Genomic DNA, 24087 nt, shown 5'->3' on the forward strand with positions numbered 1-24087 from the left:
GTGTGTGTGTGTGTGTGTGCGTGTGTGTGTGTGTGTGTGTGTGTGTGTGTGTGTGTGTGTGTGTGTGTGTGTGTGTGTGTGTGTGTGTGTGTGTGTGTGTGTGTGTGTGTGTGTGTCAATACATCTATTTGCATATTGCAACTGGTAGCACAGGCTAAATATTGTCCAGCTACCTAAGGTCGCTGAAAGCAGAGCAATTACTGAACTACCAATCTATTAATCAACTACCAAGCAATTAAATTATTACTACTTCTAGTAAGTCTAAACAGTTTTATTGACAGCATCCAGGCGTTACATCGCTGAAGAGCGACAGAAAATGTTGACGCCAGAGAAACTTAAATTTCTTGCTGCTCTTGATGGCGTGCTCTCTTGATGCCGTACTCACCCCATCTCCCATAATGGTCAAACACCAGAGGTGTACAGGTTGAGCAATTTAAATATGTCTACATTCTTTACATATTTACCATTTCTCTCATTCGTGCGCAGTCTACGTCAGTCAGTCTGTCTGTGTACCTGTCTGTCTTCCTTTTGGCTATTTGTTAGAAGTCTGTCTGTCTGTTTTTTCTGTTTACTGTCTCTTTGTCTGTTTCACTGTCTGCCTGACTGTTTGTCTATCAATGCATTCTTTATACATCATAACTTATACATAAATGCTGATACATGTTACAAAGATTTATGTGCACTGTCTGTTGGATTGTTTGTCTGTTAGCTGTCATATTGTCTTTTTATCAATACATATATTTTTAAACCAACTACAACACCATAGCAATAGCTAATGTACGTGTTCATTACGTCTACTACATACACGAGGTCTGACGAAACTACACTGCACACTAGATATTTACTAAACAATGGCATGTCCACTGATAACAGTGATGACTGACTAAATACACATGCACACACACACACACACACACACACACACACACACACACACACACCTGTCTGTCTGTTCGCTGTCTTTTTGTTTCTTTGCTTGTCTGTTAGGTGTTTGTTTGTTTGTCTGTTTTTAAATAAATTTTTACTTCAGTGCTAATAAATGTGATAAAATGTAAAGACTTATCTGTACCATTTGTCTGATTGTCTGTCTTTCTTGATATATTATTGTAAAAGTTTGCCTCTGTCTGTTTCTCTTTCTGTTTTTTATCTGATCTTTGGAATCGCTATAGAAGACAATTTGCACTGGCTATTTAGAAAGATGCAATGCTAAGGTAAAACTGAACAAATTTTTTAGGGTATTTTAAGATTGTAATTAGTAACAGTTTGCCACATAATTACCCAGCCTGTGTTTCTTTGTCTGCTTGTCTGTCTGCTTAACTGTCGGTTAATTTGTCTCTTTTGCATTGCGAAATAGTGATGAGTAGTAGTGATTCCTATTTATTATTTAGATTGGCTTTCGGTTTACATCACATAAAATCAAGCAGCTGCCAAAAGTCAGTTTTTCTTCAGCTTTCCACTTGGTCATTGCATGCACCGTCATACAACTGGTCAAACAACTTAATCATGGCACATTATCAGGGCAACATGCACTGCGTTGTTAAAAGTTCTTCAGTCTGAGTATATGAAAGCATCATCATATATAGAGAAAGAGAGGAATTTAAGGGCATCAGCCGAAATCGAGTCGGGAAAGAGTTAGAATTGCCAAACTGTGTTGGTGCCATTGATGCAAAGCACATCACCATACAAGCTCTTGCTCGTCGGGGATCTTCTTATTGCATCTACAAGGAAGGACGCTTATGTGTTCTACTGACATTATGTAATGCACATGACAGGTTTACTATTGTCCGCATTGGAAATTTAAATGTCATGATGACGGTAGCATTTTCTTTTATTTAGAATTTGGCAGGGCACTTGAAGCAGGTGATCTTGTTTTATACAATCATCTACAATTGTATCAGGTGCTGGCATTGAGGTGCCTTTTGTGTATCTGGGAGTTAATGCATTTTCAGTGAAGCATGCTTTGCTCGTATCTTGGCAGAAATTTGGCAGATCCAGAGGCAGTGTTTGACTGTTACTCAAGTCATACCAGGAGAGTTATCGAGTAGAGCTTTGGGATACTAGCTGCAACGTAACATATTTGAGAAGTCTAGTCATCACATTCCCAGATAACGCAGTGAATTTTATCAAAGCGCCTCTAGCTGTACACAATAATTACCAGCGAACCACTTAGTCATCGCAACTGCGTACCATACGCACCATATGGAATTCTAGGATATGTCTATTATATGAGCTTTCACCAGCTAATTTGCTGGTATAATAGAAATTAATGCGCTGTGTGTTTAGTTGCCTTCACGTGGGTAGCATCACATTTAATTAGCTAGCTGGTGTCTGATTTAATTTACGCACCTTTTATCTAAAATATAAAGACTTCATCTGAAAAACTTTCACTTCTGTCTGTCTGCTTAAATGTTTTCTGCCTTGCATGTCTTTCTCTGTCTCTGTAGCTGTCTGTTTGTTTGTCTGTCTTGTCTGTCTGTTCTGTCTGTCAAAGTGTTTCTTAGAAAACGTTCATCTTCGTCACCTAATCATGATGATTTAAATAGATTATATTACTTTGACATTCAAGGCCAAGTTCATTACTCTAACTATGATTTTGTAGTTTGCAATGACTTCTGTGGTTAAACAAATTCCTAACATTTGTACAATTAGAGAATACAGTATCTGTCTGCCTGTCTGTTTGTCTCTCTGTCTGTTCCCCTGTCTGTTTGCCGGCCGGCCTATAAGTGTTTATTTGTGTTTAGTTTGTCGGTCAATCTATCCGTTTGCCTGTTTGCCTCTCTGTGTCTGTCTGCTAATAATTATAACCATAATGTTTGTAAAGGTTGGTATCTACAGGTGTGTGGGTGAATGTGTGTGTGAACCCTTGTAATGATTGCTTTTCATTTGTTAAACTGTAGGGCTATTCTGGCGAGAAAGGTAACACTGGATTATCCGGGAAAAACGGAATTAAAGTCACATTTGTTTTCAATTTTTTAATGGACAATGAATAAGATGAACTACTTAGGGCGACCCTGGTTCAAGAGGATCACCTGGTTCAAGAGGTCCCGTAGTAAGTTCTAATGAACAGAAAAAAACTTTAGCTAATGTAATTGTGTAAGGGTCCTTCTGGTGCAACTGGTGGGACTGGAAAACAAGGAGTGTCGGGCCCACGAGGAGTAACAGGAGATACCGGACCACAAGTAAAAATATTATATTATTTTGGGTACTTGATTGAGCAATTATCAATTGTATTTGTTAGGGTCCAGTAGGTCCTCCAGGTTTGCCTGGTATTAAAGGAGTCCAAGGAATAAAGGTTATTTTATACACGTTGTGATGGTGAAAGTGTTGCGTGTGCATATAGGTATCGATATACCAATTATACTGTACTTTTCTGTGTCACTGGAATTGCGCAAAATTGCTGGCTTATTGGCTCTACTTTTAAAATATATTTTATCTGGCAATCATAGTTACTGATTAAAAGACAATGCAATTTAAAAATAAATGATTTATTGCAAACTTCAATCAATTATTGATTAGTTCGATATCAAATAGATACCTTAAGTGGAGAATGTTGACACACAAATGTACTATATCAATTGTCGTGTGTTTGTATCTAATAGGGAGACAAAGGATACCAAGGATCACAAGGTTTAGCAGGTTTGGATGGCAAACCGGTATAGAAACAATGTCTTTCTTATTTCAGAGTCATAACAGTTTTAATTTTTGTAATTATTTACAGGGCCCACCAGGACATCCAGGACCAGATGGCCTTACCGGGGGAAAAGGCGTTAAGGTCTTTAGGATTTGCTAGCTAAATAATTTTGAATGTTATTTATTAGCCTTACTTTGTAGGGCGTTCGAGGGTTTACAGGTCACAAAGGAGAACAAGGTGGTCAAGGAATACCAGGACTTACTGTAATTGAATAAAATATTTAATCACTTCGTATTAATATATTATATAGTTCTTTAATTTTTTAGGTTGACGAGAACACCAGAAATTTAATGAAGAGGTGTTGTGACCCTGTAACTAGATTTCAGTCAATAATAGAAGAAATCATGGAAAATGTTAGCAATATGTGTAATTCAAATGTTAAAATCATTGATGAAATTCGTTCGTTAGATAACTCAAATAAAAAATGATGTGCTGGTAAATATCACAAGTACGTCTAAATGTGGTTTAGTGTATTTAAATGCTTTTCTTATTTTAGAATGGTTATGAAACACCATCGTTTCACGTAGGTGGAGGTGGCACTGGCTATGGAGCCCATTCGGCTGGTTATATTTTGTAGTAAAATTTAAGATATTTAGATTATTGCATAATTATCATAAGCGATATTCGGTTAACTTTTCTAGAATTGTAGAACTACACTCGCGCGCGCGCACGCACACACCACGCGGAGCTTACACGTCACATGACATCCTAGTTATGTGACGCGCAAGCGCTGCACGGACGACAGAGGCAAAGGCTTGTGGACGAGCTACTCTGCACATACGTTGCTAATATAATATTAATGTTCAGATGATGATAGCTAGAATTAGAAAAAAAAGATTATTGTAAAATGTCGAAACTTGAATTGATTAACTGATTCCATAAATCTAGCACGTACTTTCCAAGTAGATATTGCATTTATCAATTACTGATACTATTTTGCAGTGATGTGCAGGATAAATAATGTATATCATACGTATGTTGTTATTATGCATTTTGTTTGTTAAAAAATTTCTTGACTTTGTGTATTAATTAATAATACATCAGAAAACAATATTTTATTAAATAACTAATTTAAATTGGTAATTAAATGTTGCAGTTTTACCTCTTTTCCTTACTCGTTTACTAGCAGAATTATATCTTGTTTATAGTATTCGCGTATTCCAATCTCAACGTGTACATCTAATGAAAAACAGAAATTTACAATCGAATCAATTTCAAACTTATAAGTGCAATAGTGAAAAAGGAAAAATCATAAAATATGCAAAATAATTAACGTCTGGTCGATGAGACGTTTTGATTACTTATATATTTGAATATTTAGTGATTGTGTGAGTGAAGATAAAAGGCAGACGCTTTTAGACTAGCGAGGCAATTCATCGTGATAACCTCGGACCAGCTATAATTTAAGTGTTTGTCGTATGCATGATTACTCGCATTGCTGGCGCTAAAATGGTGTGAGGTGTGTAGGATTTGATTTGATGTGAGTGTTACGCGATCGTGATCGTATTTGCATGAGTTTTCCTAAATTGGCCGCTCAATATCCAGTTTACAGTCGCGTTGCTAGGCTGGCGGTGATTTATAACGAAAAATATATGGCATTATAGCGGTACGATTAATTAGCACCCAACCATGCAAGAAAAGCTATAGCTAGTTGTTAATCATCTAACAACTAATGCAAAGTATATAATAAACATTGTTTAATATACTGTTTGTTGCCTTTTTATTTGGGACAGGTCGAGTCACCCAGTGGAACAGTGGCAATGGATTTTCTTATTCTCCTTACGTTCGTGGAGGCATGCAGTATAGCAATGGAATCGCTACTGTACCAAGAGACGGTCTCTATTACGTTTACGTTCAGATGTTGTTTTACAGCAGCTCAAGTTCCAGCTCCTACAAAAATGCTGTCTTCTGCGTTGCAATCAACAGCTCTTGTCAGTTTTACTCGTACACACATACTCAAAACTACGGCGATTACTACACTCCCTATTCTGGACGATCTTTGCGACTCAAGAATTCAGATCGAATATCCGTTCGTTTCATAGGTAGAGCTTATTATTCTTTCAGTCAGCATTACACATTCTTTGGCGCTTTCTTGATTTAACGTTTTCATTGGTCTCTTGAACGTTCTTTCTGTACACGACAAGACATTCTTTGTCCAAACCATTTATCATTGCTACTAGCTTTTGATGCTAGATTTACACAATTGTTCTAACAGTGCTTGCTTATGATTCACTGTTGAATTTAGTATCACGACATACAGTAATACTTTACTGTAACGTATCTTAGCCTGGCATGATTCTCGTAAATATATATATATAACTTGCATTGGTCGAAATGTTGATTCGAGAATTAGGTAAACAATTAACTTAAGATCATTGAATGTGCTTTACCGTTTTCACACCTAATCCTTGCACACTGGTTGTCAAGCTGAATTCAATGTGGATTCGCTCAAGTTCAACCCACTCGCGGACGTGCTTTCAACGCTCTTTGACGACTTCACGTGATACCACGTCTGCTCACGTGCTTTCTTATCGTAGCGAAACAAATAATCGTGAAATGAAGCAAAGGCGATTGAACGGCTACCACAAGTTACGAGAGCTTTTTTCTTCGTGTGGTGAAAGAATAATATTTAGAATCAGCTCAACGGGGATTGGAGAAACGGAGACATTCACGAATAGTTTTGTCTAGTCAGACCTCTCGTCTTCGTTATTAGGCGCAAGAATATCTCACAAGAAAGTACTTGAAATTCTTCGCTTACTATTTCATGACTTTATCAGGGAGTACTGCAAAATTAAAGTAACGAATTTGACCCAAACCTGTAAAATGCTATTACCATTGCGATCAATGCAGATTCTAAAATCCGTTGAAAGTGAGGGCGCGTCTTTGACGTCAAAACGTGAATTGTGTTTTTCTAATGTGAATGGATTAATGCGCAATTGTGCGAACCAGGAATACACTTTGAATGCGTTGGTATTACCAGTATACGATTAGAGTAAAGCTTTCAATAGATTAAGGGTTATTAAAATTAACTTAAACAGATGGAGTCGGCAGCACAGCTTCAGCCATGATTTACCAGTTTAGTGATTCTGCGCAGTACCACAGAAACAGACAAGAAGAAAGTAGGCGGTGTAGGCCACGAGCGCGCGCTAATCAAAACGCCCTTTTTCAACAAGCCGCTGTGGACGTTCTAGATGGTTTTCCCAGCGACGTGTAGCTTTTATGTGATTTCAGTATCGGTAAGAGTTATTCTGTTGAAGTTGTAGTGTTAGTGGTGGTTGTAGTCAAATTTGCATAAGAGACGTACCCTATTGGTCAAGTTTCTTCCTTTTGTGATTTGCTAACAGTCTTGGTCATGTATAGATAAGTGGAATTGAGGTCGTGAAGTCCAGGTTACCTTTGAAAGCTATTCTGCGTTTGCTCCAAACGGACTGCTAACTTGTCGATCATATGAGACCATATCCTGGACCATTATGGCATTTTGTTGCCATTATTTCTGCCTATTCTTTGTATTCATTTAGACATACTGGAATTGCGCGGTCTTACGGTACACTTATGACTTGAGTTGAAATACCTACTCGAGATAGGCAGTATAGATATCCAGGCATTCTGTCAAGGGGTAGTCTGGTTACTCCTAATTCATTTGGAAATTTGCTTGATATTTTATGTATAACATGCTTGATCATCCAGCAGCTTTGGGACTTGGCATTGCTTGGATGCTGCTATAAAAATATATGCTAAAAAGTTTTCATTAATAGCAATTATTAATTTCCCAGTTGTTCTGCTACATGATTAAAGAAATTGTCAACGATTTGAACCTGTCAAATACATGATTAATTGTGGGTCTGTGAATAGTTGTAGTATTAGATGTTTGAAATGTTCAATAACTAAAAGTAATCAAATAGCGACTGCATTGAATGAACTGTTTAGGTCATCATTTTGAGAATTATTGATGATGATGATCGATGATTGATGATGATGATCGATGATGATGACGGTGGTGGTGGTGGTGCTGCTGCTGCTGCTGATAAGTTAATCAATTTTTTAATTACCCAGAAGAAACCTTTCAGACTATAGTCTGATCTTCCATATTGTACCCTGCTACACAATGTGACTCAAGTACATATTACACTAGACAGCAAAGTACCGAAATAGAAAAAACATGTTTTACACTGACCAGGAGCCACGACCTACGTCTTAGCATTGCGGAGCACCTTCTGGAGAAGCTTCCTCACTTCACCACCTCACACTGTCGGATGTTCCATGTGAATCTGCTTGACAAGATTGAGACACAGAAGTTCTAATGTTAGTGCACTGACTGCTTCAGTAGGTAACAAATATTTTTTTAATTTCGAAATGATTGTCTAGTGACCAGATCCTCCTGCAGATAAAGGCAAGGCAAGGCACTTCTATGGTAATATTATGTTGAAGATATTGTGTAAGATTGTGTTTTATATTACTACCAGTGTGATGTATAAGACTTACCGCAGATGTTTAGATGATCAGAACAAATTGCACTGCTTGGCTTATCTACTAGGAACCATTAGGAGACAAGTGCTCAGTCAATATGGCAAGTAGTGTTGTTTTTGTTTTTACAACGTGCTGTAGTTCTCTCGACAAACAGCAGTCTGACCAGGTTCAAAGTATAATTACCCAGAGTTGCGCTTGAACGTTTAGACATGATGCAGCTACATTACTAACATATGACTCTCGTAGTTATTTCGCCCGCTTTGCCTACATTGCAGGACTACATCCTAATGAGTATGTAGATAGTAGACGTCATGCACTTGGCCTAACACACAATTTCCGAACACTGGTTCGCAGTGCAACAACACTTTATTCTACAAGCTAATTCTACCTTCATTTAGCAATATAAATTACGGATTGGTTCAGATTGCAAAAAGCGTACAGGGTTCTGTGTTCCGTGACGACGTGGGAGTGGCAACTTCATCAGACTATTGCCTGCCAACGCAGAATATTTTTCAGAGGTAACCAGAACGTTATGACTTTGGTGCCACTTAACTACATGACCAAGAATGTCAGAAAATCGTATTCACCCGCAAACAGGAAAACACTCGACCAAAAAGACCTCGTACGCAACTTTGACTGCAATCACCAATAAGACTACAACTTCAACAGAACAACTAGTATCAATACTGAAAGTCTTGAACAGGTATTCTGTTTTCGGGAAACCACCTAGAACGTTCACAACGGCTTGATGAAAAAGGGGCGTATCGCTGAGTGCGCGCTCGTGACCTACACCGCCTGGGAAGAAGGCGTAGTAGAGTGGGTATTTGACTCCGCATTTCATCTTCCGATAATTTTGAGGCGTGTCCGTTGTGACATCACAAGGTGAACGGAAACTGCACGTGCAGAAGGTAAATCAGGTCTAAAATACTGAAGCAATGTGTTGCAGCTGGCTGTTCTAACTCAAACAGCGACCAAGTCAGCATGTTTTCTTTTCCGTAAGATCCAGTTCTTCGAGTGCGATGAGCAAAAGCAGTACGGAGGACTAGAGACAACTAGAATGGTCCTTCACGGTATTCCGCCTCATCGTTTGGCATCACTAGGCGAACACGCCTAGAGACAGACGCAGTTCCAACGCTCTTTGTCAGAAGGAATTTGAGAACAGAGCCTCGATCTAGATTGTCAGCTATGTCTAGAGAATTAACACTGAAGCGAACGTCCACTGGCGGTCAGAGTGAGATGACAAGCAAGAGGGAGCATATCGGAAGAGACAAAGAGCTAGGGTATGTAGCTGTTGTGTAACGTCGTAATTACAATTGATGGAAGTGTTGCACTGTTAATCCCCCTCAACGTGTGATTTGAAGTAGGCGTGTTTCTAGAAGTGTGGTTAGTAAGTGTTAGGCTTGAAGTGTGAACACAACGGCAAGGCTTCACTGATATTGCTGAAATCGACGAGCATCCACTCATAAACAGGGCTGTGAGATGGGCATTGTGGTCTTGCAGTCTAGACTGATTTTTATGCCTATACTTTGCAGCTTCTACAGGAAATTTTCAGCACTCCAAAATCACCTGTGGAAAAGGAAACAGAAACAGAAGGAATGGAATCTGCATGGCAAGAAAGTGAAGACAATGAGAATGAGATGAGTGCAACTCATGCAGATGGTGGTGTACAGGCAGTATGCCTACAGGATATTCCAAGCAGATCCAAAATAAATGTCAGAGTTAGTGTAAAGCCGATAACTGTCTCCAGGTGTGAGTGACAAAATAGTTTGATTACTGACTAACAACTTGTGCAAATAATCATACAAAATAGAGAATTACACATGCATGCATGTAGTAAGTTAGAGCTATACTTACCTAGCTGTCATATCAAGTGAATTTATAGATGACAACAAAACAACTTGTATGCTTGTCTGTAGGAATTAAGGCCGCTGAAAAGATACAGATATGCAATACTAGTGTCTACTGTGAGGTTCTGTTACCTCCAATCTTTTCCACCCCTATGAAGGACAGACCACCTCCTTTCTTTAAATCTGATCTGACTGAGTGGAAGCTGATGTCTCCGGTCCCAACTCAAATAAAAGCTCAGATCATGAATGAAGCAAACAGTAAGTACATATCTTTTAGTTTACAAATAAATTACATGATATAAAATTTTGAACTCAAAGTCCATGGAAGATTGGAATTTTGATTCAAGCGGTGCATGTCCTGGTCCTTCAAAGGAGATGTGTTTTCTTGTATAGGAATCGTAACCGTTTCTCCTCTTTACTACATGTACTGTCTGCAACAGTCATACGAAAAACATCAAGAAAGTGGTCAAGGGTTCGTTTCTTCGAATCTCACAATTGTGCAATAGCTGCAAATACCAACGTGTTTGGGAGAGTCAACCATTCATTGGCAAAACACCACCAGGAAACACATTGACATCAGCTGCAATTTTGTTTGCAGATAAATAGCAGCAAATGTGTTGAAAATCTTCGGATTCATCAATTGTTCGATGATAACTCAAAAATCATTATTGGAGATATTCAAGAGAAGGAATAAAGTCTTAGTGGCTGCTGAAGATGGCCGGTGTGACAGTCCTGGTCATTGTGCAAAATATGGGTCTTACTTACTGGTTGAGCAAACTTGAAATATAGTTGTGAACTTCAAACGTATTTAGGTAAACTGAAATCAATTATAATTTAGGGCACATTGTAGATACATTTAACTTTATTACATGTTTATTGCACAGAGCAACGAGGTTGGGACAAGCTTTCACATGAAAAAAGAGTTCAGTCTTTTGAGGTTGAAGGAGGTTTACAACAATAAGAGCTTGCAATAGACATGCTCGTAACTGACAGACATGTAACAATTGCGAAGTGGATGAGAGAAAAAACCCCAACTTTAGACACAGATACGATGTATGGCATGTTGAAAAAGCGAGATAACTCTAATTTCCATATCTAGTGTTACTTATGACTTACTTAAAGTTTATATTAAATATCTTGTTTTAGGTGTACGAAAACAATTACAGGCCATGTCGAAGCAGAAAGATTGACAAATAATTGGTGAGTGGGAAAAGAGCATTATAAATCACCGGTATTGGTGCAGAGCCGCATCCAGAGGGGGGCCTGGGGTTTCAACCCTTCTTTTGCAATGGGCGTGGTTCAATAATTTCATATAATTTCATTAGAAAAAGAAAATTATTAATGCTATAAATAAATGCTACCATGTGAACCCTCTCTTTTTAAAAATTCCTGGATCCGGCCCTGTGGTGTGTAGCATTAACACAAAATGGTGAAAGTGAGATTATTCGATCAAAGTGGCTCTCATTGGAAAGTCATGTTCACAATATTCATGACAACAACAGTAGCCACTTCCCAAAGTGTTCTCATTCTTATATACTGGGGCAGGGGCAGCATAGAAAATGGTTCAAACACTAAGTATCAGTGTCTTGCCTTTTTTATTGATTCTACTGCACTTTTTCTTGTGTATTTTTGGTTTTTTCGTGAAACTTGAACGTAGCACTGGTACCCAAAAGTAAAATGCTAAATATCTGTAACCACTAGCTTATGTATGCCATTTTTCCAGACGCTAAGGCAGGCTAGAAGCTTGGTTCACTAAAGTCCGTTCAAAGAATGGAGAGCACGTAGGAAATGTGGTTACCAGATAAGACATATATAGGGCGGAAGCAACAATATTACTGTCATCCTGGATTGTAATACTAACAATCGATAAATAATCAATTATAGCAATGGTTGTTACCCAGCCCTCACTGTCTACAATATATCTACTTTAGTACCTCATGGTCCGTCCTGTTCAACAGTTTTCTGCCATTCGAACTGGCCAGAGAAGGCGTTGAAAATGTGATTGCCGCGAAATGGAGAAGTATGTCGACCACGTCATCCAGATAGTGGAAAACCATTACAGAACGTCAGACGGCGGGGTAGAACAAGCGGTAGAAAGATTAGTAGGTGCGGAGGACTCTTCAGACAGTGAAGAGAACTTCCTAGGAGACGACGAGAATGACGGCAATGATTAATACAATTAGTCTTGTGGGTGTCATATGCTGGCGATATTCTTTGTCGGTAACGCATGGAAGGAGTCCTTTTCCGGAAGCATGCTTTATCTAATAACCCAGGATCAATAGAGTCAATCTGTCCCAAGATCTGACTTCACCTAGTCACGTGCTCTTGAATGATATGTTTATCAACGGCATAGGGGGCGTACTTGCTGAGATACGGGAATTTTTCCACGGGCTCTCCATTGGACTTTAGTGACCAACAAAAGGCTGTCGAGATATTGCCAAGCTGTCTCCAATATATCAGAGTTTATCACTCAAAGCATTCCACATCTTTATAACTCAATTCGCTCTTAAAACTGTTCCCTTCTCATAACTTGGTATGATGCGTAGGTAATAAACCAACATCATTAATTAAGCTGGCCAATAATCGGTACCTTCATTTATCAAGTTACAGCTGACTGCATTGCATTACAATGAAATGCTGGAAGAGAACGTATAAGCTGTTACTGCAAAGACTGGTGAATTCAGGTATGAAGTTATTTCCCAAAGTACAAGAAAGGTGGCTATATTGTGAGAAGAGTCACTACGGACCCCAGTTATGGTAAGTCAGACGAATTCCAACATACTAGCTCTTGGAGCAGTTGTATTGATTGCACTTTGTGTGCAGAATATGTAGATGATCTTATTGAAGCAACTGTACAGCAGTGCCAAAAAGAAGTTTTCAGGTCAATTGAGCCACATACTGCAGAGCAAAAGTGCAACTTATATATCACTGAAGGACATAGCAGTGCAGCAGCACAAGAGTAGATACAGCAGACTACACTCAATACAACCAGATAGGAATGTGACAGTTTACAAGAATGATTCTTGTATTAGGAACCTATGTTGGTGAGTACATACATAAATTCAACATAGGCAGCTGTAGACGGGAATGCATGTCTAATCTTGGTGACAGCACAACTGGACAAACGACTCTGATTCTTTTTTCCAGCCACTCCCAGCACAATCTTACAAACTGACCGTATGCAGTATACCTGTATCTCTTAGCAACACAATACTTTTGGACTGAAACAAACAACAATAAATTCTTAAACTACTCATTTGCTGTGGAAATTCGTCTTCATCATCATGACCATACTCCTGCCGATATTGAAAGTGTGCTGTTTGAAGGACCCACGCATTCAGGTAGACTTGTTCAAATCCTTTGTTCTCTGTGATACACTTGCATGATGTTACACTTTATTCCGGTTTCCATTTAATGTTTTCATACTCGCAGTAGCACACACATTCATCTAATGTAGGCATAACTTTGCACTCTTCACAGCTGCACCGTCATTTCAACACAACTATTTTGTACTCGAGGTTGTAAGTGAAAGGTATGCCGTCAGCCGTAACCGGGACGCTAAACGGTATACATCATTTTTCTGCAGTGACCAGTCATGATATAATTATTAATATACGTGAATCATGAATAGTTATTAAATGTATAGATAAGCTTATCAAAAGATGCCTGTTCTCTGATGTTCTGGCGTACGGCCACGTGACGGCAGACGTCAAGTGTAAAACACTCGCAAAAACAAGCAGAAAGCGATCACAAAGCTACTGGAATCATCCATACCAGTCTAAATTTCAAAGTTTTTCATGGTTTTGCTTGCCATCATTAGCTGGACTGTGATAAGATGAGCGGTTTTCTTCGCTTTCCACAGGCTCGTACTGGTACAGCTCTACAATGCCTCCAGAAGCTATTTCCTTTGGATGCGAGTCGGAACTATTGCTATTCAACGACGACTTGCTGTAACTCAAATCCAAGCTGGAAGAGTCGATGCTAGATTGACTTGGACTATGTTCTTCCGGTATCCGGATAAGACTGACGTGACTTCCGTTCAACTTGAGATGTCACAACGTACACGCCTCAAATTAATGGTCAGACGGAAGGCGTGGTCAATGGTTGCTGAAATACCTACGGTTTAGCCCTTAGAACTATAGCTAAAATTCTAAAAAAAATTGGCATTTATTAGACTGAAAAAGCAACATTTTTAAGTTAAAAAACGGGTAGCGATATTTGCATGTCACCCTCCCTTTAACTACTAAAATAATTTAGTTTCTTCTGGGCCGACTATACAAGTATACATAAAATAATGCGATCACCCGTACTACAGAAAATCTACAAATCAATGCTGGCTGGTTTGTTGAAATCCGGCAGATAATTGGGAACGGAAAAGGAGTGACTAACGCCTGACGTAGTCTCTTTAGTACGCGTAGCACGCGCCTGCCTCGGGTGACGGCAAACTTTTCTGTCACTCAACACTAGTCTTGCGTGTTAATAGTCTGGGGATGTGCCTAATCCATTCTTGTTCTGCGCTCCCCAAGAATCGTGGGGATAAAGACCTCTTTATGGATAGCAGGAGGTCTGAGTAAGTGTTGCTTAATCGCATTCCGCTCGTCTCGTGTGTGCTAATTACTCGTTAGTTACAATTGTAATTAATTAGCAAACATGTACACCTGTGAACGGACGTCGTAAAAACATGTCGTAGAAAGAATATCTAGTTAGTGTACGTCCACAGGCATGACCATAATCAACACAAGCGAAATGAGAGGAATGCGATTGCGTGACACTTACTTAGACCTTCTGCTATCTATCAAGAGGTATTTATCCTAGATGATTCATGGGGAGCGCAGAACAAGAATTGTATAGGAATATTCCTAGTCTCTTGCACAGCCCTCTTAAAGCGCTCGCGAGAAGCGAAAAGAGTGCAGTGCCCACACGCGAAAGAGGGTCTGTTCAAATTCGGCAGATAATTGGGAACGGAAAGAAGTGACTAACGCCTGACGTCGTCTCTTTAGTACGCGTAGCACGCGGCTGCTGCGGGTGATGGCTAGCTACTATGTCACTCTACAAGCTGTGAAGCTGAGACGTCATACATTTGCATGCGCATTGATCCATAGAGTTACACTGCAGATCATGTAGTTCAATAGAAGTGGGCAGAGACTGAGAAGATCGAAAAGTAACAGTCATTCCGTCATACAAGGGTAAACGCCTGAGATTCAGATGGCAAGCTAGCGCGGAATGCGTCAAATAGTCAACGTGATGTACGTTGTATTGGTGCAGATTCCTAGTTCATCACGTAAGTTTTACCTTGTCCTTTATAAACTGCAAGACTTCCTGGCTCTGGTGACTCTGGTCGTCTAGTCTAGAGGGTTCCGTCATCGTTATGACGTAACTTTTAGCATGTGACTTCGATCTGCGCTAGTCGTAAAATCTTCCTGGGTCTAGAGTCAACAGACCGATAGAAAAGTGTCAACTCGTACCACCAATGCATGTACAACGTACGTCACCTTGATTTGAACGCGCGTACGGCATTCGCATTCCGCGCTAGCTTGCCATCTGAATCTGAGGCTCTTACCGCTGTATGAGGGAATGGCTGTTACTTTTTGATCTCCTCAGTCTCTGTCCCCTTCTGGTGGACTACATGAACTGTTATGTATACACTCTACGGAACAATGCACTCAGCTTTACAGAGTGTCGAGTGACATAATAGCTAGCGATCACCCGAGGCAGTCGCGTGCTGCGCGTGCTAAAGAGACGACGTCAGGCGTTCAGTCACTCCTTTACTGCTTCCAATTATCTGCCGGATTTGAACAGACCCTAGCTCTTTCGCGTGCGAGCACCACCATCCTCTCCGCTCCTCCTGCGCGCGTTAAGAGGGACTGTGCAAGGGACTAGTGCATAGTGACGTTTGGTTCTAGAGTTACATCGTAGCAAGTGCATACTGACGTGTGGTTCTAGAGTTACATTGTAGCATGTGCATAGTGACGTTTCGTTCTAGAGTTACACCGTGGTAAGTGCTTAGTGATGTTTGGTTCTAGAGTTACATCGTAGCAAGTGCATACTGACGTGTGGTTCTAGAGTTACATTGTAGCAAGTGCATAGTGACGTTTCGTTCTAGAGTTACATCGTGGTAAGTGCTTAGTGATGTTTGGTTCTACAGTTACATCGTAGCAAGTGCATAGTGACTTTTGGTTCTAGAGTTACATCGTAGCAAGTGCATAGTGGCTGTGTTCGTCATACTATGGTGGTGGCTGTACACTAGCGCCTAATTAGAACTGGGTTTGCTACTGCTTAGCTTAACAAATTACAATAATCAGGTCAGTTGACAACAGGAATATGGGCTAAGGCTGGGTTAGCGCTGGGGTTAGCTGGGGTTAGCGCTTGTCAAAACATTCCAGTTTATTCATATTGCGTATCACAGCAATGAATCAAAGAAGATTGCTATACTTTGTGTTGGTCTGGCAGTTTTTCTTGAGCAAATCGAATCCGCAGCACGATTTGCGAAATTCCGTAGTGAAAGACGTTGTAGCATCCGTACATTGAGGCAACCGTTGCTGTTCTATCACGCGAATGTGGTCCCTACAGCTAGACAAGGATTAAAAAGACTGAAAATGGTCGGAAGACGTTACAATTCTTGCGCGGGAATTGAGTAGCGTAGCTTGAGTACATGATACAATCATTTGCAGTCTGCAAGAGTTCACTCACCCTAATTAGAGGCAACTGGACAAGCTCAACATGTGAGAACACAACTTGCGTGATAGCACAGCAGGGTGTTATGATTAATTAGCGCAAACTCTGGTTTGCTCTTCCAAGCACTTACAATGTAACTCTAGAACCAAACATCACTATGCACTTGCTATACGATGTAACTCTAGAACCAAACGTCACTAAGCACTTGATACGATGAGCAATAGTCACTATGCACTTGTTTTGGCAGAAATGGCACGCCATATCTTTAACCGTGACAACGGAAATTCAATTGGAAAGGTTAGGGCTAAATATGCGAAAGCCTATCTTACCAGGAACTGTTGCCTAAGGCCCCGGGCGAATTTTTTTGGGACACCCTTACGACTTAGCCGCTGGAGCGAACAGTGCGCTGGTAGTACGAGGCTAGCGGCGCGGCCTTTGATTCTAGGTAGTCAATGGACATGTTACAACCGTGATTTTGACATAAACGAAGTGCTGCGTTTTTGCGCATCTCTCGAACAGTAACCTGCACCGTTTATTCAAAGGGGGCCCCAGTTTTGAACATCGTCTGCTGAACGTTGTTTTCTCTGTGCAAATCGACTTCGAATAGATTGGACGGCAGGTAAAGTGATTTCTAAATTACTATGAATTGCGATTAAACATTTCTATTATTTCTAAAGACTTTTTTGGGTGCATAGAGCTATGCACGTTGCCTCGATTGAATTGTACGGCAATATTTACGCTGTTACATACACTGCATACATCAAATTGTGTACTATTTATTGCAAATCTATTTTCTGTGTGCAATCATATAATATGCAATTAATAATACAATTATATAATACAAACTACTACTACCACAAATTTACTAACAGATAAACATTATCTAGTTGAAATGACAGCATTGATATATTTTAAGCATTACTTAGTTGGTATAAACACGTACGTAAAACAATGTATAGACGTTTCAATAATCATGACAAATCAGATGTTAGATATATATGCCTTTACGAACTGACAATATATTTGAAATACATACCATGCCATTGGTTGTTATATAATTGGTGACATGAATGACAGTTGTATATGTAATTAGCTGTGTGTGTGCGTGTGTGTGTGTGTGTGTGTGTGTGTGTGTGTGTGTGTGTGTGTGTGTGTGTGTGTGTGTGTGTGTTAATTGTGTGCATACTTTACCTACTTGAAGTACGAGCAACATAGCTAGAACATAATCAATATTTGGTAAAGATCAAATGGTTGAAATGAAGACGAAGATCAATACTTAGTTTATGCAGCAAATGTTAGGCAAACTCAACTTTGACATACTAGAATTATTAGTTTGTAGATGGTCATATTTTATTATATGATCTACACAGCTGATCAACTGAAAACTCTTTTTTAGTTAATCTAGATTATTAGTTATGTGGTGTTTATTGTGAGTTTATGGTGTTTGTTGTGAGACAGTGAGTATTGGGGTGGAGTTCTTAATATCTACATACATGGAAACAAATTTAAGGAATGTGTATCTGTTTTGTATATCAATATATACTGCTGATCAAATTAAATTTTGTAAACTGTTATAGTTTGCACGTTATATAATATAACCATACGCAATTTATTTTGACTTTTACTGTAATTGTTTGTTGACAGAATGGTGCAGATGGCTTGATATTATATGTTGATTCTGCAGAAGGCCTTTAATTTTGCAGCTCAGGAATAGCAACAAGAATTTTCACCCATACTGTTTACATAGGTGGAGATAAATTCAGCTATAGTTGTTTGAGTGCAATGGATAGCACATGTCAATGTATGTTCTAATAGAATGTCAATAAATACGGAGGTTGACTGGCTGAGTTTATTGTAGTGTTTATTGACTAGTGTCTAGTATTCAGCTAATTTTTGTAGATCTCTAATTTACTTAAGTCTCTATCTTTGTAACTAGAGTGTGCACTTGCGGTTTCTTTTTGCGTCAGAATTTGAAATCTAGAAGTGTGCGCTTGCGGCGTAGTGCAAAATCACGAGACATGAGGGCGTGGCATAAGCATTTTGGCGGGCTTCCGTGGAGGTGTCAAAACAACCTGCTTGTCTCCGTGTAACATGAAACACCACGGTACCTTATTAAATAGCCGAGATCTCCAGCTGTTGAATGACGATAATTGGCTAAATGATAGTGTAAGTCTGACGCCAATGTGTACAAATTCTCAAATGTACAAAAATACTAAAATTGAAATGGTGTAGGTCATTGAAGCTTATCTGTGTTTCTTGAAGAGCCACTCTGGAAAAGATTTACAAAAAGTAGTTTAGCTTTATCTAGATTTTTCTATTTCTGACATGTGCTGGATCGTTTCCCTGGTGCAGAATCGAAATCTGAAGAACTTCGAGGTCTTGAGCACTCACTTCTTTACCACCATTAGAAATAAAGGCATCAAGTCTGTTGACAGCTGGTACATAAAGGTGAAGAAAGCTGCAATTGAAATACATGAATGCATTTTTACCTGCAAATCTTCAAAATGTAGACAGATATTTTTGATGTCGAGTTGCTAATAGTACCTATCAATGAAGGCAACATCCACTGGACACTTCTGGTGTGGCCCACTCACCCGCTTAAACCAATATTTATACCCTAAATCAACTTTTGTATACAGGTAGTAAATAATAGAGAAAAGGCTATGACTTATTATGATTCAATTAGAGGATTGTATGATGCTACAGACAGTTTCAGTCAGATGAAGTAAGTAAACACATTCACAACATAATCACTAACTGTTAGATCATAATTGTTATCTTAATTTTGGACAATTACAGGCAGTATTTGTCACGACAAAGTATGTTGAGACGTACAATACAGATTGACTGGACAGAGTGAAAGACTATCAACGCCAGTGTAAGATCTAGTATATTCACTACTATATAAACCTGAACATTTAAAGAGTGCATGTTCGAATAGGTCACATGCAGCTAGCCATATAAGACAATTAATGACTTATTACCCTCAACTAATTAATGCTCACTTCTAATCAAATCGTAATGAAAAACCTCTTACAGTTACTCAATCTCAACACAAAGATAATATCTGCCCACTATCATTGGCTCTTACTAGCTGCAAATATAGGTGTACATTGTATATAACAGGTCAACTTTTAACTTAATAGTGGGCTTGAAACTGTTAGACAAGTTCTGGCCAACAAAGAGTCCTCCTTTGAGATGCAATGTCGTGAATGCAGTTAGTGTATTGTGAATTTGTGTGTGTGTGTGAGTGTGTGTGTGTGTGTGTGTGTGTGTGTGTGTGTGTGTGTGTGTGTGTGTGTGTGTGTGTGCGCGCGCGCGCGCGCATATGTGTGTGTTCATCATTAAATCCAATAAACAGTTCAAAGACCACGGTGTGCAAACAACTGACATTAGTTAGTGTTGTTATGTAGCATGATTACCATTGTAATCTATAAATAAATGCAATATACACAACGACATTATTCTGTTATTCATACTTTCTTTATGACTTACGCTAATACAGGAAATACCTCAACAGCAGAACGGTAATGACTGTGGAGTGTTTCTTCTCCAGGTATTACAAGCTACTTGGTCTGACTTGTTCTAAACTAGTCACAATTTAATTTTATCTATTCAGTATGCCTATTGCGTGGTTCACAGAAGAGACATGGACTTCAGTCAGGTACATGATTGTTAATTTATATATCCATTAATTAATTAATTAACATTCAACAGCTTACTACTGATACTAAGAAACTCAAACATTCTATTTATAGAACCACTTAGAAAACCTGACTGATATATCTAGAACAGTTTGTACAGTTAGTAAGTAATCGTACTTTATTGGCTTTGTTACTACAGGCTGACATTCCCCAGATTCGTTGTCGGATTCAGTCAGAACTAACAGACGTGTGCAAGTCAAAGACAGCAGCTGACTCCAATGAATCCATATCAACACATGTAGAAATAACCAACAGCACTGACTTGGCACCCATAACTGAGTCCAAAAACAATGAATGTCAACCCACAATCAAACAATCGCTCATTCCAACCTGCCAGTCAAATCTAAGCACAGATTCAGATTCGGATTTTGAAAGCAACACTGTGGAGAGAGTCTCCTCCGGCAATAGAAATTGCTATTCTGTCCTAAACAGAAATGATTGCCCAGAACAATTGAGAGCTGTTGTACCACAATCCAATAAATACACATATGTGATAGATGAATTCAAAGTATCTGAGCAACAGTGTCTTGATAGTCCCCAGTTTTCTGCCACTCTACGAATGAATTTAGCAACTAAAGCCGATGCAGAGCAATGGCTAAAACAATTCATGTGTCACAGCAAGTGCACATACAGAACAACAAGAACAAAGAAGATTGCTTTCAAACACCTTGTGGCAAAATTCCACATGCATTGTCAGCATCACAGAAAATCATTAAGTCACAAGCAAAAACAGGCACATCTTCGAGTTGAGAGAAAAGGACAGAGAAGATCTCTCATTGCAGGAATGAGAAGCAAAAAACAGAATGTCCTTCAAAGTTGACTTTAACCATCATGAAACCTTCCAAGAAGCAAAGTTTGTACAGCAGATAAAAACGTCCTGTCACACATGACAATCTTGAAGTTGAATTTTATTCACAACCATCCTGTACACTCAGCGCATGCGTTGAGTTTTCGATCTGTAGATGATGCCACAGAGCAGGAAATTTTCACTCTTCTATCTAAGGGGCATAGTGCAGCATCAGCTCGGCACGCCCATGAAACCAACCTGATGATTTCCTGTGCTGAAAACGAGCAAGATGTTCAACGTGTACTAGCAGACAGGGCCATAAATCCATCAGTACAGGACTACAGCAGATTGCATGAGCAATGGAGAAAGAAGGAAATGGGTGAAGAGAATGGGCCAGACATGTTTTTTCAGCTTCAAACTGAAATTGATATCTACAATGAAAACAACCAACAACGTGGTGGAACAGGCAAACTTTAGGTCTATGAAAATCCATGCTTGAACAAAGCAAAAAGTGGCACATCTTCTAACAGTGATGACGACATCTCAGCATCACCAAGAAAAAAGTCAAGTTGTGTAAAAGAAAGCAGAAACATCAGCCAATGGTTCTAGCAATCTGTAAACCACTTATGTTCAGAGCCCACAACAACATCAAACAAGCCAGAGAAATGGTGTTTATCGATGCAACTTCCTCACTAGATCGCTATAATTCATCTGTATTCATTATGTCAACTAGCACACCTACTTCTAGTATCCCTCTAGGTGTGATTGTCACTTCAGATGAGCAGGCGACAACCATACATCGTGGACTGGAGTTGTTAGGAGAAGTTTTGCCCGAGGAGGCATTCAATGGCAAAAGAGTGAAACATGGTCCCACTATTGTTATGACTGATGACAGTCATACAGAGCGAGCTCTTCACAATTTCTGGCCAACAGCAAATCTCCTTCTATGTACATTTCATTTTCTTCAACGCAGGTGGACCTGGCTATATGATAGTAAAAACCACATTTTTAAAAATGATTGTACCATCCTTATTGAAAAAGTCAAGAAATTAGTTTACACTAATACAGAAACTGAGCTACAGAAACACTACAACAGTTTCCTTCAAAGCCCTGAAGTAAAGAAATATCCTAAGTTTTATAGTCACATGCAGTCACTGTGGGCTAGACGAAGAGAATGGGCACACTGCTATCGTAGAACGATTCTTATTAGAGGAAATCATACTAACAACTATGCAGAAGCTGGAATGAGGATCCTGAAAGAGCTCATTTTCAGTCGAGTGAAAGCATACAACTTGGTACAGATATTCTATTTCATAACTGAAATAATGGAACGGTATTACCAGAGTAAACTGCTCAGTGTAGCCCACAGTCGAGTTGACCGCTATATTTCACTTCGCTATCAAGGCGTAAATGCTAAAGCATATGCTAAAGTAACCATAAAGCAGATCGCAAAAGAAAGCTTTTTGGTGCCAAGCAAGACTGAAAGGGGAGTTGCTATTACACTGACATGAAAATAGGAGTTTGCACGTGCCCAAGAGGTCAAGATGGGTCACCGTGTAGTCACCAAGCAGCAGTTGTGTTGCACTTTGGGTGCACAACAGTAAACTGCATTCCTGCTCTCAACCCTGAAGACAAATGGAAGTTGGCATACATTGCATATGGCAAGGAATTTTGTACAAGATTTGTCCTTCTATACGCTAATCAGTAAGCCAGTTGACACAACAAAGAAATCATGCGAGCCACCACCATCACCAACACAGCAGCAGGAGAAGCAGCAGCAGCACTACATTTCAACTGGCTGGTATGCGCAATCAGAATAACTACAGCCACAATGGTGTGTAGATGATGACACAAAGCAGTGCAACAAAGAGCATGATTCTGATACCACTGCCTCTCTAAAACAAGAAACACAGCAACAAGACCAACTCTGTCAGGTAGTTGACTTAATATCCAAAGATATTAAAAAGCAACTGAGGGCTGATGTTATGTTCCAGCAAAGCATAGAAAAGTTTACTACAACATACAATAAACTATCCACCAAATCCACAAATTCTCATCTGATTACAGCTTTCCATAAATTCGGTTGGTGCTTTGGGGGCAATGTCACCCGAAAGAATTACGGAGTTTTGCGGCGAGGTAGGAGGATCCCTATTTAAGCCAAATCAGCTGGAAAAAGAAAATCAATACACAGAGGGAACGCAGCAGCAGCTCCTGGACGAGCCCCTGCAGCTGTCACTAAAAATCAAAAAGAGACTGAAAAAGATGACAGGTATTTTATACCAGTTCAACTAAAAAACCACTCAATTAAAAGACCTCACTCTTTGAAAGACAGTATCTCCAAAGGTCAACAAAATGCAGGAAGATGGTAGACTGTTCACTACTCTCTCAACCTGCCAGTATAATATTATGTTAATTAATTAAGCACAGTTATGAAGACATGCAAAAGAAATATTCAGTACTTACTTGGACCACTAACTTGCACAATGTAAACTGCATAGTTGATCACACCTCTTGTTACTATGTATTATGAATAACCAATTGTTTGTGACATGAGTCTTGATGACATAAATTATGTGTCAAAGTATACTGAAATCCATTGCTGCAGCAAAATACCCCAAGGTACGTCCTTGATCCAAAAAAGAACAAACATACAGAACTACCAAGGAATTGCCCCAAGATACAATAACTTATAAAGCTAACTAATTAGATTAGATCATATTATTTAGCCTATACATATAAACTATAGAACCAATCAATAAGAACATATGTAATAACAAATAGATAAACAGACAAACAAACAAACAAGCAGACAAACAAACAGATATAAATAGATGATCAGACAAACAAAAACAAGAACAGATAATCAAACAACTCTGTTCAATTAATTGTTCAACTTATTTCTTAGTATCTATAACA

The 24087-nt window shown here is 39.2% G+C and overlaps 2 long non-coding RNA genes across 3 annotated transcripts; one reads left to right on the plus strand and one right to left on the minus strand.

The window, feature by feature from the left end:
• The first annotated feature begins 3010 nt into the window (after window positions 1-3010).
• LOC134195993 (uncharacterized) lies at window positions 3011-3896 on the plus strand. The gene is made up of 5 exons (XR_009972478.1): window positions 3011-3179; window positions 3239-3292; window positions 3600-3653; window positions 3719-3772; window positions 3832-3896. It is a non-coding gene; the product is annotated as an uncharacterized LOC134195993 (long non-coding RNA).
• A 16887-nt stretch (window positions 3897-20783) lies between these two features.
• LOC134195917 (uncharacterized) lies at window positions 20784-23794 on the minus strand. Of its 2 annotated transcripts, none has more exons than XR_009972454.1 (3): window positions 23635-23794; window positions 23490-23561; window positions 20784-20808 (listed from the first exon to the last, which is right to left on the minus strand). It is a non-coding gene; the product is annotated as an uncharacterized LOC134195917 (long non-coding RNA). The 2 variants fall into 2 exon arrangements; XR_009972453.1 differs by lacking the exon at window positions 20784-20808 and adding an exon at window positions 23384-23406.
• Window positions 23795-24087: the final 293 nt, after the last annotated feature.

Source organism: Corticium candelabrum, chromosome 20, assembly GCF_963422355.1.
Source record: "Corticium candelabrum chromosome 20, ooCorCand1.1, whole genome shotgun sequence".
Taxonomy (NCBI): domain Eukaryota; kingdom Metazoa; phylum Porifera; class Homoscleromorpha; order Homosclerophorida; family Plakinidae; genus Corticium; species Corticium candelabrum.